At 36.7% G+C, this 15,280-nt stretch overlaps 2 long non-coding RNA genes across 2 annotated transcripts in view; both read left to right on the top strand.

The window, feature by feature from the left end:
* Positions 1-9,642, top strand: part of LOC147840977 (uncharacterized) — a 93,110-nt gene extending 83,468 nt beyond the window's left edge. Inside the window, exons 3-4 of the long non-coding RNA XR_015505681.1 lie at positions 4,937-5,015; positions 8,811-9,642. This is a non-coding gene — a long non-coding RNA (uncharacterized LOC147840977). The remainder of the gene's footprint in view (positions 1-4,936; positions 5,016-8,810) is intronic.
* Positions 9,643-10,982: 1,340 nt separating this feature from the next.
* Positions 10,983-15,062, top strand: LOC147834108 (uncharacterized). Its single transcript, XR_015505679.1, has 3 exons — positions 10,983-12,861; positions 13,013-14,315; positions 14,625-15,062. It is a non-coding gene; the product is annotated as an uncharacterized LOC147834108 (long non-coding RNA).
* Positions 15,063-15,280: the final 218 nt, after the last annotated feature.

Below are 15,280 nucleotides of genomic sequence, written 5' to 3'. Positions count from 1 at the left end.
TCACATTAAAAGAGAAGGTGATAGCAGAGCAGCGGGTGGCCATATATCATAGTAATTAAAGGCTGGCCTAATGATGCAGGCTTCCTCCAGCATGATTCCTGTCTGATCGCAGGGCTGCTTCATTAGGAGCACTCAGCCTAACGAGGTGTAGCTGTAATAAAGTAATTCTCTGCCTGCCGCGGTGATAAAGAGCTCCTCTGGCTGAGGGAGGGATGAAAATATAATTATAATTGGAAATGCTTGACTAAAGTTATTGCAGGGCTGCTGAAGGGTGCAATGTTTTTGTGTTTGGAACCATTCCTCTCTTCCCATATCCCTCTGTCTCTCGCTCTCTCTGTGTTCATCACGTTGCCAGAATCTCTCAAATGAATATGTCAGGGGGGATGAGAGGGGTGGGGGATAATTAAGCTGATTGTAAATGCAGTATAGCAACTGAAAAAGAGGCCCGGGCTACAGAACAGACTTTTTTTTTTATTACGAGCTGCTCATCTCATTGCACATGTTAGTGCTTTTGTCTGCTATTTGAAACAGATTTGATAGCGAAATCGCAAGCCGGATGCTTTTAAACGTAATTGGAGTTCTTTTGTATGATGGGCGCAGGCTAATGTGAGCCTTTCTTTTGCTATACATTTATACAGTACAAACATACATGTACACTCACCGGCCACTTTATTAGGTACACCTATCCGACTGATTGTTAACCCAAATTTCTAACCATCTACTGATATGGCAGCAACTCAATACATTTAGGCATGCAGACATGGTCAAGACGATCTGCTGCAGTTTAAACCGCAGTTTAAAACATACATGTATAAATACATATCTTACACACATGTACTGTACGTAAATGTATACAATTCAGGGCAAAATTACTAGCCTGCTGTTATATATATAAGAAAATGTTTCTCAAAGATTTTGCAGCTTTCTTAAAATACTTTTTTAATTCAATTAAATTTAGACTTTTAAAAAAAAATTATTTATTATAATTATTATTATTATTATTTTATTGTATTGTATTGTATATTGAACAGACTTTTTTTTTTATTACGAGCTGCTCATCTCATTGCACATGTTAGTGCTTTTGTCTGCTATTTGAAACAGATTTGATAGCGAAATCGCAAGCCGGATGCTTTTAAACCTAATTGGAGTTCTTTTGTATGATGGGCGCAGGCTAATGTGAGCCTTTCTTTTGCTATACATTTATACAGTACAAACATACATGTACACTCACCGGCCACTTTATTAGGTACACCTATCCGACTGATTGTTAACCCAAATTTCTAACCATCCACTGATATGGCAGCAACTCAATACATTTAGGCATGCAGACATGGTCAAGACGATCTGCTGCAGTTTAAACCGAGCATCAGAATGGGAAAGAAAGGGGATTTAAGTGACTTTAAATGTGGCATGGTTGTTGGTGCCAGACGGGCTGGTCGGAGTATTTCAGAAGCTGATGATCTACTGTAATTTTCATGCACAACCAAAAAAAAAAAAAGAGAAAATATCTAGTAAGAGGCAGTTCTGTTGGTGCAAATGCCTTGTTGGCCAGATATTAGAGAATGGCCAGACTGGTTCCAGCTAATAGAAAGGCAACAGTAACTCAAATAACCACTCGATACAACTGAGATATGCAGAAGAGAACACACAACACATACAACCTTGAGGCAGATGGGCTACAGCAGCGAAAGGCCACACTGGGTGCCACTCCTGTCAGCTAAGAACAGGAAACTGAGGCTACAATTCACACAGGCTCACCAAAATTAAACAAAGTAAGATTATAACAACGTTGGCTGCTCTGAAGAGTCTTGACTTATGCTGCCACATTCGGATGGTAGGGTCAGAATTTGTTATCAGCAACATGAAAGCATGGATCCATCCTGCTTTGTCACAACGATTCAGGCTGCTGGTGGTGTAATGGTGTGGGGGATATTTTCTTGGCACACTTTGGGCTCATTAGTACCAATTGAGCATCGTGTCAATGCCACAGCCTAGCTGAGTATTGTTGCTGACCATGTCCATCCTTTTATAACCATACTGTACCCATCTTCTGATGGCTACATCCAGCAGGATAACACGCCATGTCATAAAGCTTGAATCATCTCAGACTGGTTTCTTGAACATGACCATGAGTTATCTGTACTCAAATGGCCTCCACAGTCCCCAGATCTCAATCCAATAGAGCACCTTTGGGATGTGGCGGAATGGGAGATTCGCATCATGTGATGCTATCATGTCAAAATGGAGCAAAATCTCTGAGGAATATTTCTAGTACCTTGTTGAATCTATGCCACAAAGGATTAAGGCAGTTTTGAAAGCTAAAGGGGGTCCAAGCCAGTACTTGTAATGTGTATCTAATAAAGTGGCTGGTGAGTGTACAGTATATAAATACATAGCCTACATATATATATAAATATATATATATATATATATATATATATATATATATATATATATATATATATATATATATATATATACATACATACATATAAATCTACATACATACATAAATAGATGCTGTACAAACATACATGTATAAATACATATCTTACACACGTGCACTGTACATAAATGTATACAATTGAGGGCAAAATTACTAGCCCGCCTGTTATATATAAAAGCAAATATTTCTCAAAGATTTTGCAGCTTTCTTAAAATACTTTTTTAATTCAATTAAATTGAGACTTTTAAAAACTTTTTTATTTAATTATTATTATTATTATTATTATTATTTTATTGTATTGTATTGTATTTATTTTTTTATTAAAGGAGTTCTTATCATGGTTTTAACCTTATTGTTCATATCTTGAATTTAATTTCCACACATTAAGGAGCCACTGTGCTGTCTTTAAATCCATGTCACTTTTAAATTCACAAGCACACAACGATTGAGGAAGTACTGACCACACATTTTACAACATCTAAAATATTCTTTGATGTTCAGGATCTGTTGATGGCTAGTCCAAAAGACAACAGTAGCAATAAACCACATTCAGAAAATAAATACTCTCAGAAATGACTTTTGCTGCTTGTTCAAACTATTTAAAATTGAATCAACAATTTGATTCAACACAATTCATAAGTTTTTTTAGGGACAATTTCATTGTTTTATGTTCAAGGTCAACTAAAGTTGGGACAACATGAAGAAATTGTGTGGAACCCAGCATCTTTTTCACAGTGTAATTAGTCTAATAATGTAATGAAGACACACATTTCTACACATTTGTTAGATTTTTTTTTCAACTTAATTTCGGCAAGTGCACTTATCTTGTAAATTGAACTCGAATGCAGTTTACTTTTATCTTAATCACTTCATTTGGATAACCAGAATGTTTTCAATCCGTTTAAATTTGTAAAAACTAATATGTTTTCCTAGGAAAAAAAACTAGGGAATTGTGTTGTTTGCACTCAGTTTAAATTAGTTTGATCAAACAGCCGATTTAGTTTTTTGAGTGTGGGATGGGTTGAAATATAAAAAACTGATCTCATAACTGCCATTAGCACAAGTACTGCTTACTGAGTAAAGAAACAATTATTGTTAATAAATCGGTCAGCCTGAGATCTGCTCTTCTGCACAGTGGTTACATAAAACTGAAAAATTTAATTGAAACCTTTAAATTTCTAAAATAAGTGAAGATTAGTCTCTAACAATTATTTCGCTTTACTTAAAACACTGTCAAAATATTGAACTCTTAAAGGAACAGTTCACCTAAAAATGAAAATTACCCCTTAATTTACTCACCCTCAAGCCATTCTTTGTGTATGTGACTTCTTTTTTCTCACAAATGAACACGGTTAGAGTAGTTTTAAATGTTCCCCTGGCTCTTCCATGCTGTATATTGGTTGTTGGATAATGACTTTTATTTTGAAGCTTTCAAAACCATGTACATAAATCATCATCGTCATCAATCTCATACACCACGAATTGAGGTGTTTGTGTAACAGTAATATTTCTAATTGTAAAATGATAAACTCCAATCTGTGACTTTTGGAAGTAGTTCAATGTGTGTAATGACATATAACACATATGAAACATAACAAGGGAATCACTTACCACATACCACAAGAAAACTAGTCAGCTTGGTTATACCAACATGATGTCATGACAATTCATAACTTTTTGATTGAGTAGCTTATTTGTAGGGATTTTTTATGATCTTATTCATACAATTTAGTATGATTTGCCTGTCCCCAATGACAGTTGGGTTTAGAAGTGGGGTTGGGTGGCATAAACAGAAATCGGGGAAAAAAATAAACAAGGGGGCTAATAATTCTGACTTTAACTGTAGTTACATCAACATATATTTGAGGATGGTTCTCTGAAAGGCCAGCCTGCAGAAACACTGCGTTCTTTACCTAGAATTATTTAGTGTAAGCTAGTAAAATGCCTATACCTTCTCCTTTCTGTCGGTTCACAGAAAATGTTAGCTGTGATTAGTTACACAATTCAACATTAACCTGTAAATTAAAATTCCTTGGTGCAATTTGATGGGTGATTTAATTTGGTCCGCGCTCTCTCTCTCACCCGCTCTGCCTGTTTCTCTCACTCCGCTCGCCGCAGGCTAATCCCATTATGAATTCTTTATATAGCTTTTTCCCTTAATGATCAGCGGCCTGTGCTCCACTACTGATTACTATTGTACACTTAGCACTACATAAAGCAGGGGATTAATATGCCCCAGAAGGATTGTTGCTATGGATCCCCCAGTCGCCTTCCAAGAGATGTTTCTGCTGCTTCAATTGTCCATAAATTACGATCCCCAGTGAATTAGCCTCCAGACTGTGTAGAGAGGTACAAGCCAAGGAGAGCACTCTCACTCGGGCCTCAGACGAAAGTGATCTCCTCAATTATTCATGACCTGGCTCTTTTTTTTTTTTTTTTTTTGATAATGTAAGATGCTGTATTATATTTTCCCTCCTCTCTCCATCTCAGCCTGGCGGGATGTAAGAATGAGCTGACTGGACGAGGCTGAGAGAGGTGTTAGAGAGAGAAGAGAGCGCTTTGGCCTTCGGTAAGTGTGTCATTTTGCTCCTGTCAATGGGACTGTCAGGCTGCAAATGTCTTTCCTCTCTGTTTTATAGGCTTCCTTTTAACGTTACCTTGCAGAGGCGTGAAATTCATTGATCTGTTAACTGGAATAATAATAACTGCTTTTGTTATACGTTCATTTCTTATCCAGAATCCGTCTTGGATATATATATATATATATACATACACACACAGTTGAAGTCAGAATTATTAGCCCCCCTGAATTTTTTGCCCCCCTGTTTAATTTTTTCCCCCAATTTCTATTTAACGAAGAGCAGATGTTTTCAACACATTTCTAAACATAATAGTTTTAATAACTCATTTCTGATAACTGATTTATTTTATCTTTGCCACGATGACAGTAAATAATATTTTACTAGATATTTTTCAAGACACTTCTATACAGCTTAAAGTGACATTTAAAGGCTTAACAAGGTTAATTAGGTAGGCAGGTTAGGGTAATTAGGCAAGTTATTGTATAATGATGGTTTGTTCTGTAGACTATCAAGGAAAGAATTAGCTTTTAAGGGGCTAATAATTTTGTCCCTATAAATTGGTGTTTAAAGAATTAAAAATTGTTTTTATTCTTGCCAAAATAAAACAAATAAGACTTTCCCCAGAAGAAAAAATATTATCAGACATACTGTGAAAAGTTCCTTGCTCTGTTAAACATCATTTAGGAAATATTTAAAAAAGAACAAAAAATTCAAAGGGGGGCTAATAATTCTGACTTCAACTGTATGTATGTATATATATATATATATATATATATATATATATATATATATATATATATATATATATATATATATATATATATATATATATATACATACACACAGTTGAAGTCAGAATTATTAGCCCCCCTTTTAGTCCAGAGTTTTTTTTTTCAACACATTTCTAAACATAATAGTTTTATTAACTCATTTCTAATAACTGATTTATTTTATCTTTCCATGACAACAGTAAATAATATTTGACTAGATATTTTTCAAGTCACTTCTATAAAAGAAAAATCGTTCATTCGTTAATTTTCTATCAGCTTAGTTCTTTATTTATCAGGGGTCGCCACAGCGGAATGAACCGTCAACTATTCCAGCATATATTTTACGCAGCGGATGCCCTTCCGTCTGCAACCCGATACTGGGAAATTAAGGAAAAATATTAAATTTTATAAAACACCTTATTAAAATTTAAATCATCTTTTAATTCCTAAGAATGTTGCAGTGATGATCAGTCTTATTTTAATAAAAAATAACCAATAACATAAATATTGTAAGTCCCGCATGGAGTAACTTGATTCTGCCACGGAATAAAATATTTCATGCAAATAAATACAGTAATTATTATTATATTTTTATATTATAGTTTACTTTTTTTTTATTTTTCAAAATAGCAAGTTTATATGTCAAATCTGGAAGTAGTTCAAGTTCTTTTTACCACTATAAAAAAAAAAAAGATCGTTTTGACCTTTATCCCACAATTCACTTTTGTATAACAATTATGGGTTTATTTTTCGCAACTTATATGCACAGGGACTTTTAATTTTCAGTCAGCTTGATGTGAACTGTCATGCCAATACAAAATCATTCATTCATTCATTTTCCTTCGACTTAATCCCTTTATTTATCAGGGGTCACCACAGCGGAATGAACCGCCAACTTATCCAGCACATGTTTTACACAGCAGATGCCCTTCCAACTGCAACAGAGTACTGGGAAACATCCATACATACTCATTCACACACTACACTACGTCCAATTTAATTATACTTAATTCACCTATGCTACATGTCTTTGGACTGTAGGCGAACCTGGAGTAGCCGAAGGAAACCCATGGCAACAAGGGCGAAACATGCAAACTCCACACAGAAATTCCTACTGACCCAGCCGGGACTTCACCCAGCAACCTTCTTGCTGTGAGGTGACAGTGCTAACCACTGAGCCACCATGCCACCCACTTTGCATTTTGTTTAGTGATATTTTATTTTTGCTATTACGTTGAGTTTGTTGTCATTTATTTTCTGTTGAATTTTAAGTTTAAATTATTTAGTTCATGTTACTACATTTTAATCAAACATTTTTATTGAAGTTCTAAATAAAGAGTGAAAGATGATCACAAATTAATGAGTACCTTTATTAGAATATACCTCACAATTTAGAAAAAGTAACATTCCTTTACATGCGATCAATATACATATATATATATATATATATATATATATATATATATATATATATATATATATATATATATATATACACTGTAAAAAAATATCTATTAATTGGTTTCCGTATTTTATAATTCACAAGTGTTTTCTGTTTTTTTACAGTTGTGAATTGCATTATGGGAGCTTGATCTCTCCTCTGTTGACTTTTGATGTTGAAGAATCAACTCTACAGATTAACCTCTTATTGACATTTTAGTAGTTTAAATTAATGTAATGTTTAAGAAGTAATATGTAAAGACATAAGTCTGTAAAATAACAGAAAACCAGAGTCTAAAAAATTTTTACATTTCAAAAACAAAACTTTAGGCCCTAAAAAGTCTTAAATTCACTTAAATATTGTGTTTTAGGTCTTAAATAATTTTAAACAGATCTTATTTCAATGCTACACAATTGGCCTGACACCTAATCAACAATAATCGGTCTCAGACCTTTTTCTTTAATATTTAAGATTTTTTATAAATATTTTTTATATTAAATTTGATATTTTTAATATTTTTTATATACCATTTTATATATGATTTTTTAAATATAATATTATTTTTATATATATTTTATGGGCATTGCGGTGGGTAGCACTGTCGCCTCACAGCAAGAAGGTTGCTGGTTGAGCCTTGTTTGTTGGCATTCCTGTGTGGAGTTTGCATGTTCTCCCCGTGCTCGTGTGGGGGTGCTCAGGTTTCCCCCACAAGTCCAAAGGCACACAGGTGAATTAGGTAAGCTAAAACTGTCTGTAGTGTATGTGCCTGAATGGAAGTGTATGGCTGTTTCCCAGTGATGTGCTGTGGTGACATCTGATAAATAAAAGGACTAAGCCGAAAAGAAAATGAGTGAATGAATATATTTTTATATTTTCTTATATTTATTGCAAACCGCTTTTAGACATTTACAGCAAATTCCTCTAAATAATCAATGAAAGAAAACTAAAGCAAAGAAGTAACTGGGCCATTAGAAGAAATCCTTGGTGTTTACCCTGTATGAGCCTAAAATTTCATTTATAAGGGTCTTAAAATGTCTTAAATTTGACTTAAAGAAAGCTGCAGAAACCCTGAAAGTCTATTACAAGGTTTTGTACTGTAATTTACAACACCAACTCAGACAAAATATCACTTTAAACTATTAAAAATGTTAATAAAAGTAACTTTTTTTTTTATACCTTTCAAGGTTATAAGTGGTTATAAAAAATCAAGATCCCATAATGCAATTCAAAAGCATAAATAGGAGTGGAAAATAAAATAAAAATCACAAAATATGGAAAAACCTGATAATTTCTGGGTATATTTTACAGTGTACATATGAACTATTAATAGATTGAATTTACAGAAATGTGCTATATATGATATGAGATGACTTACACTGTGATATGAGGTGTTTGTCATATCACCTAGCCTTATTTATGATTATTTTTTAAAGGCATGTGAGACAGAATTGCTCTTCAAAATACCTGCTGTTACTGCCATGTCCTCTGTTAAGTCTTGTAATGTTTTTCTATCTCTAAAGTATTCAGTGTATTGTGTTTGGTGTTCTCGTTCCCTTTCTGGTCTTATCCAGAGCTGTCTTTCTGCTGTATGGCTGCTTCTCTCCAAGTGGAAGAATCGGGCAAGCTACATTAAGTCTTGAGTCCAGGCCAAAGGAACAGCTGTGGGCTTACCGTCTGGCTGCTCCCTCTGTCACAGATCCATCCTGGAGCTCACGTGACCCGACAAAACAGAGGAGAGACTCGCTGTTCACCCTCAGGGCCTGCGCTGTGCGATCACTTATTCATTCCAGCCTCCAATCCAGATCTCTCTGTATCAGGTGCATCACACACATGTATGATATGAACTTGGACTCGGAGGGTGTGCCTTATTGAAAGCCCTGTCAAAATGATTAATATGTACACTAGAAACAAAAAGTAAGGCTAATTTGTACATGTTAAACTTGTTTGTTTATCGGCATCAGTGAATGGCACACAAGGCCACATCAAAAGTAAGAAAATTAGGCTACTATAAATTAATTATTAAATTAAATTTGCCTTTATAAAAGTATACCTCAAATCAGGAAAAAAAGTTAGGACAGTATGGAAAACTCAAATAAAAAAGAAAGTAGTATTTTTAGTTGTATTTTATTGCAGACAATACAAGAAACATTATTTAATGTTATTTAATTACATCATTTTTATAGTTGTTTTTTTTTTTTATTCCAATTTTGGTTCTTGCAACACATTTCAAAAAAAGTTGTAACAGTAAAGTGTTTACCTCTTTGTAATGTTTCCATTCTTTTTCACAACACTTATAAGACGTTTAGGAACTGAAGACACCAAGTGATGTGTCTAAATTTGTCCTAATTCTTAAGGTGGGCAACAGTACAGGGTCTTCAATAGCCCCTTTCACACAGTGATACCGGTAAATATCCGGAAAATTTCCGCAACGACTTTACTGGTAAATTCAAAAAAGTGCTGTTGATACAGGCGAGGATGGTACAGAATTTTTCCAGAACAGACCATTCACACATCCCTTCCAAAATACCGGTAAATTCTGATATCATTAACCAGAAATGAGCTCTAAATGGCTGCGCTTGTATTTGTAAACATTTGATTACATTACAAACTCTGTGGATGGATACGTATTGTGAACAACTACGATGAAAACATATAAAAACTTTTACATGTCGAGATGTACATGATATGTGTGTGTGTGCTAGCACGCATCAAGCAACTGAAGAAAGCAGAGCTTGAAGGTAAGCAAACAACGACTTATCATCTTATCGATAATTATTTACACAGTTAACATTAAGAAAGATCATAAAAAAGTTATCTGGCTAACATCTAGCAGCTAAAAGTGTCTGGAAAAATATTCACTAGCTTTTATTGTCATTAACTGCGCGGATGTGAATGCGTCTAAGTGTTCTGATTGGCTAAAGTGATGTCTTACATCAGCACGTTCTAGACGTGAATGCGTTTTTTCCGGTAATCTTCTTTCTGCGTTCACACAGCGCAGCATTCTGGCAAATTACCAGTAATGCTACAACTTCTTTTTCCGGAAAATAGCCGGAATGAATTTACCGGTATTTTCATAAATGGCCCTTTCACACATACAGACCTTTTCGGAAAATTGCCGGTAATTTTCCGGAAAAGTCTGTTTGTGTGAAAGGAGCTATTGTCACATTTTGTGCTACAAAATGCACCACACATTCTTCATTAGAGACAGGTCAGGACCGCAGGCAGGCCAGTCAAATACCCGTATCCTCTTTCGCCGCAGCCAGAACTTGTAATGTATGCACAATGTGGTTTTGCATTGTCATGTTTTGCATGAGCCTCCCTGAAAAAGATGGCAGCATATTGTGCTCCAAAATCTCTATGTAGTTTTTAGCATTAATAGTGCCATCACAGAAGTGAAAGTTGCCTTTGCCAAGGGCACTGACACAACCACATACCACGACAGACCCTGGCCTTTTGATGATCCTTTTCTTCTTTAATTCAGAGCACACAACATCCATTTCTCCCCAAAAATACCTAAAATATTGATTCATCTGACCACGTTTCCACTGTGTGATGGTCCATCTAAGATGCCTCCGAGCCCAGATAAGTCGATGGCGTTTCTGGACACTGTTAACATAGGGCTTGCTGTTGCCACAGTACAGTTTTAACTGACATTTGTGGATGTAAGTGCGTATTGTGGTACTTGATGGGTTTGCCAAAGTAGTCTTCAGCCCATGTGGTGATATCGCTTATAGATGAATGACGATTCTTGATGCAGTGCCACCTGAGAGATCGGAGATCACAGTTGTTCAGCTTAGGCTTGTGCCTTTGTCCTTTACGCACTGTAATTCCTTCAGATTCCTTGATTGTTTTAATAATGTTATGACAGCAAAGAATGTATATTTACAAATGAAATGAAGTTTATTAGACAAAACATGAACTATGTTCTGTTCATATTGTCTGCAAAGAAATACAAGTCAAATTAAATTTAGAAATCATTGCTTTCTTTTAAACTGTATGTAAGTACAAAGCAAAAACATGGCTACAGTATACACAATAATTAAGTTGTAAAAAATTATTCATTTCAGTGCAAGTACATATTAATTAATGTCCAAATGAACTGGACACTGTGACCTTTTTTCCCTGTATTATGATGCAGTTCCAAGAGAAATTAGAAAATATCCGCAAGGCTTGTAATTTCTACTGCAAGCTGATTGGATGTGGTCAATAGGCATTTCATTCAGGAAGATTGGGAAAAGGGTTTTAGAATAGTTATTACAACCAAAGTCTCTTTAAGGCAAGTCATTTTACTCGGTGGATTCTTTGAAACACTTCTCGGGCAGTATGCTCGGGCACTCTGTTTGAATGGGGAAACATCAAATTCTACAAAATTGCTTGCCTAGCTTACAATTAAATTTCACATTAGTATTCAGCAATACAATTTAAACAACAACTGTCTCTTTGGTATCATTTCTAAATGTTTGAATCACTCAAAATTTGCAAAAACACACATCTGGTCTGTCCCCCGAAGAATAGTCAGTTTATATCAAACGATGATTGGCTCCTGAACTAGAAGGCGGGGCTTCATTCACCATATTAACTATTACATTGTTCCCCATTTAAAACTATACGAAGGGGCGACGCAGTGGGGCAGTAGGTAGTGCTGTCGCCTCACAGCAAGAGGGTCGCTGGTTCAAGCCTCGGCTCAGTTGGCTTTTCTATGTGGAGTTTGCATGTTCTCCCTGCGTTTGCGTGGGTTTCCTCCGGGTGCTCCGGTTTCCCCCACAGCCCAAAGACATGTGGTACAGTTGAATTTGGGTAGGCTAAATTGTCCGTAGTTTATGAGTGTGTGTGTGGATGTTTTCCAGAGATAGGTTGCATCTACTGCATAAAAACTAGCTGGATAAGTTGGCGGTTCATTCCGCTGTGGCGACCCAGGATTAATAAAGGGACTAAGCCGACAAGAAAATTAATGAAAACTATACAAGTGACACGTCTTGTGTATTTCATAGTCTTTGTAACAACCCAACAACTGTCTCCTCCATTGTTGTTTGTTGTCAATTACACCCAATACCTCAGGCAGACGTAATCTAAGATTTCAACTGAAAAAAAAAAAATCAGGAAGTGCATTTTCAGATTTGTAAAAGGGCAAAAATTGTGTTTATTTTTTTCTCAATGACATGCACAGATGAATTGTTTGCCAAAAATCTAATGTTATGCTCACAAAATCAATATACTTAGTATAATAACTGATTTCACTTGTACTTTAAGGCCACTTAATATAAAGTAGGACTGTATTTTTGATGTCTTTTCTGCGACGCAGACAAGTTCCTGACAGTTTCAGTGCAATATTCACCAGCTCCATCTGAAGTTGACGGGGTCCCAGCATTAGCCCTTGGATCCTCTAGCACATGTGGCGGGAGGCTTCCGTGCCTCATTGCCTCCCCAGCATGGGTGACACAGTCTGCTGGCTCCGACTGACACCCTGATGTGTGGCTTCTGCTGCCCGAGCCAAACCGCAGGCTGCCAGGCCTGGAAGGAGACCAGGGCCAACCAACAGCTGGACCCGAGCTGCAGGCCCTGTCCCGGCTTCAGGCGATGAATCACTCACAATTAATATTTAACTCCGGCGGAGGCCTCCAGGTAAGGCATCTCTGTAAATATATGATGCGCTGCTCTTAAAGGATTCTGATTGCTCTGCAGGAAGATAGCTGGAAAATGTGTGAGCGCTCTCTTGAGTTTTCTCTCCTTTTTTTGGATGTGTGGACTCCTGCTTCTTCTCTGATTTTCACAGATCTCGGCGGTGCACCTGCAGGCATGCGCTCAGATCTCAGACGAGCTGCCGGATCAAAGCCGTAATGCTGGACTTTTGAAAACAGACGCCTGGATCACAGAAGCATTTTTTTTTTTTCGAGCCACCCAGCTCCACATTTATATTCGATGCTAAAACAACATCTACTTCCCTACAGGCCTCCTGGTGGAGCAGCGAGCCAGCTGGGTAATGGAGTTTTCAGATGGGTCATTCCTGACGACTCTCAGCCGGTTAACTGTATGCGTTCCAGTGATTAGTACTCCAGCCTCCATCTCTCCTGTGACACACATATATAAGCCACGGTGGTTGTGATCGACGTACCCCGCTGGTTCTCGCTCATTTGCATCGGTGTATGTTGATCTGGAGCTGTTGGAAAGTACATAAAATCATACTTTATGGCTGGTTGTAAAAGTCTGGAAAGAAGCGTTGGATTTTAAAGGTGACGCATGTCATTTTTTCAATGTTAAAATACTTGCTCTTACCTTATTTAGTTTAATGTGTAGTCGCACACTGGTAGTCAGTCTACAACAGGTTTTTATCAGGATCATGATTCATTTAGAATTACAAATTGAACAACCAAGTAAAAAAAATCACATCAATTTTTCACTTTAGTGCAACAGTAAATATAAATAAAATCTCATATAAAAACCAAAAGCACCTCAACTTAAAATACCCGGCAGGCGTTTAACTTGTTACTTACAAAAGTAATATTATTACATAGCTCTTGTTACTTGTAATGCATTACCAATGCTTTACTCTACCTGACAAAAGTCTTGTCATTGATCCCAGTTGTAAGAGCAATACATAATAACTTGACTTCTAGTTGATCATTTGGAAAAGCGGTCACGTTACGGGTTGAAAACAGGAACAAAAACTGGTGTAGGATCCAAGTGCAGATTTTAATAAAGGATCATGCAACAAACAGAAAAAAACGAGGTGTCCGGTGTTAAAAAATAACAAAGTAACAAATAAACAACAAAACAAGAAACTACAACAAGTATCAGGATCAGGTATGGGAACAAGACAGGAAATAACAAACTCGATATACATGACTTACTAGGAATGCAGACAAGATAGACAAACGACGGAGTGATGAACAGTGGGTAAATGTTTGTATAAATAGTCCAGTAAATCAACAGGAAACAGGAACAGCTGTGAATGGCCAATCAGTGTAAGTGAACTGGGTGTAATGCGCGTGGTATGTATGGACTTGTAGTTCTTGGGCGCTGTAGTTCACTCTCAGAGTTTGTTGAACTATAGCACCCTCAGGTGGATACTAAAGCAGGTCGCACACCAGAAGCGCCGCTCTGCGCCGCGACACGGCGCGCACATGACAGTTTAAAGTATCACACACCAGACGCGCACATTCGAATGATATTTAACATGAAACTAATCAGATGGCGCTCTGTGGCGCGGCTGAAAAATGAACTGCGTCCTGAGCCGTCGCCGGGTGCCGCCGACAGCCGCCGACTTGTGGCGCCGGTGTGTGTATCCTGATAGAAACCTATGTTTAGAATTCTAAAATACATGGCGCTGCGTGGCGCTATGCGGCGCGCCGCCGAGCGGCGCTTCTGGTGTGCGACCTGCTTAACAGTCATGACAAAAGCAGCAGAAGGTTGGGTTTTTTCGATGAATTATCTGTTGAACTGCATCTCAATCATCACAAATACGTACTGCGGGCAAATTCTCCAGCAGGATAGCGCACCTTCTCATGCTTCGGCCTCCACATCAAAGTTCCTGAAAGTAAAGAAGGTCAAGGTGCTCCGGGATTGGCCAGCCCAGTCACAAGACATAAACTTTATTGAGCATGTCTGGGGTAAGATGAAGGAGGAGGCATTGAAGATGAATTTAAAGAACCTTGATGAACTCTGGGAGTCCCAGAAACCCAACCAATAGTGTTTTTGAAAGCACCACCCACTTTCCTTAACACAACCAACAGTTTTAAAAAGCAATCCAGATAAGAAAAGCCAGACCAAACTAAAATTACTTTAATGGCTATAACTGTTTAATAAACAATGCTTTGTTTAAATGCACTAAAATTTATTGCCTATATTTAAAAAAATATTTAAATATTAAATATTATAAATTAAAAATATTCATTTTTAAAAGAGGATGTACTGTACACTGTACTGTATATGTTAAAAGTGGCATGCACGTTTTTTGTTTATGTTTGCTATGTCTATCCAAGCTTTTCTATTTTTCTTTTTGAATGGAAATGACAAACTGTTCCCGACTTGTTTAAAGAGTTAT

This window comes from Danio rerio, chromosome 13 (assembly GCF_052040795.2).
Source record: "Danio rerio strain M-AB ecotype USA chromosome 13, GRCz13ab, whole genome shotgun sequence".
NCBI lineage: Eukaryota > Metazoa > Chordata > Actinopteri > Cypriniformes > Danionidae > Danio > Danio rerio.
Note: the sequence above shows the minus strand (reverse complement) of the source record. Positions and strands in the feature narration are given on the sequence as shown.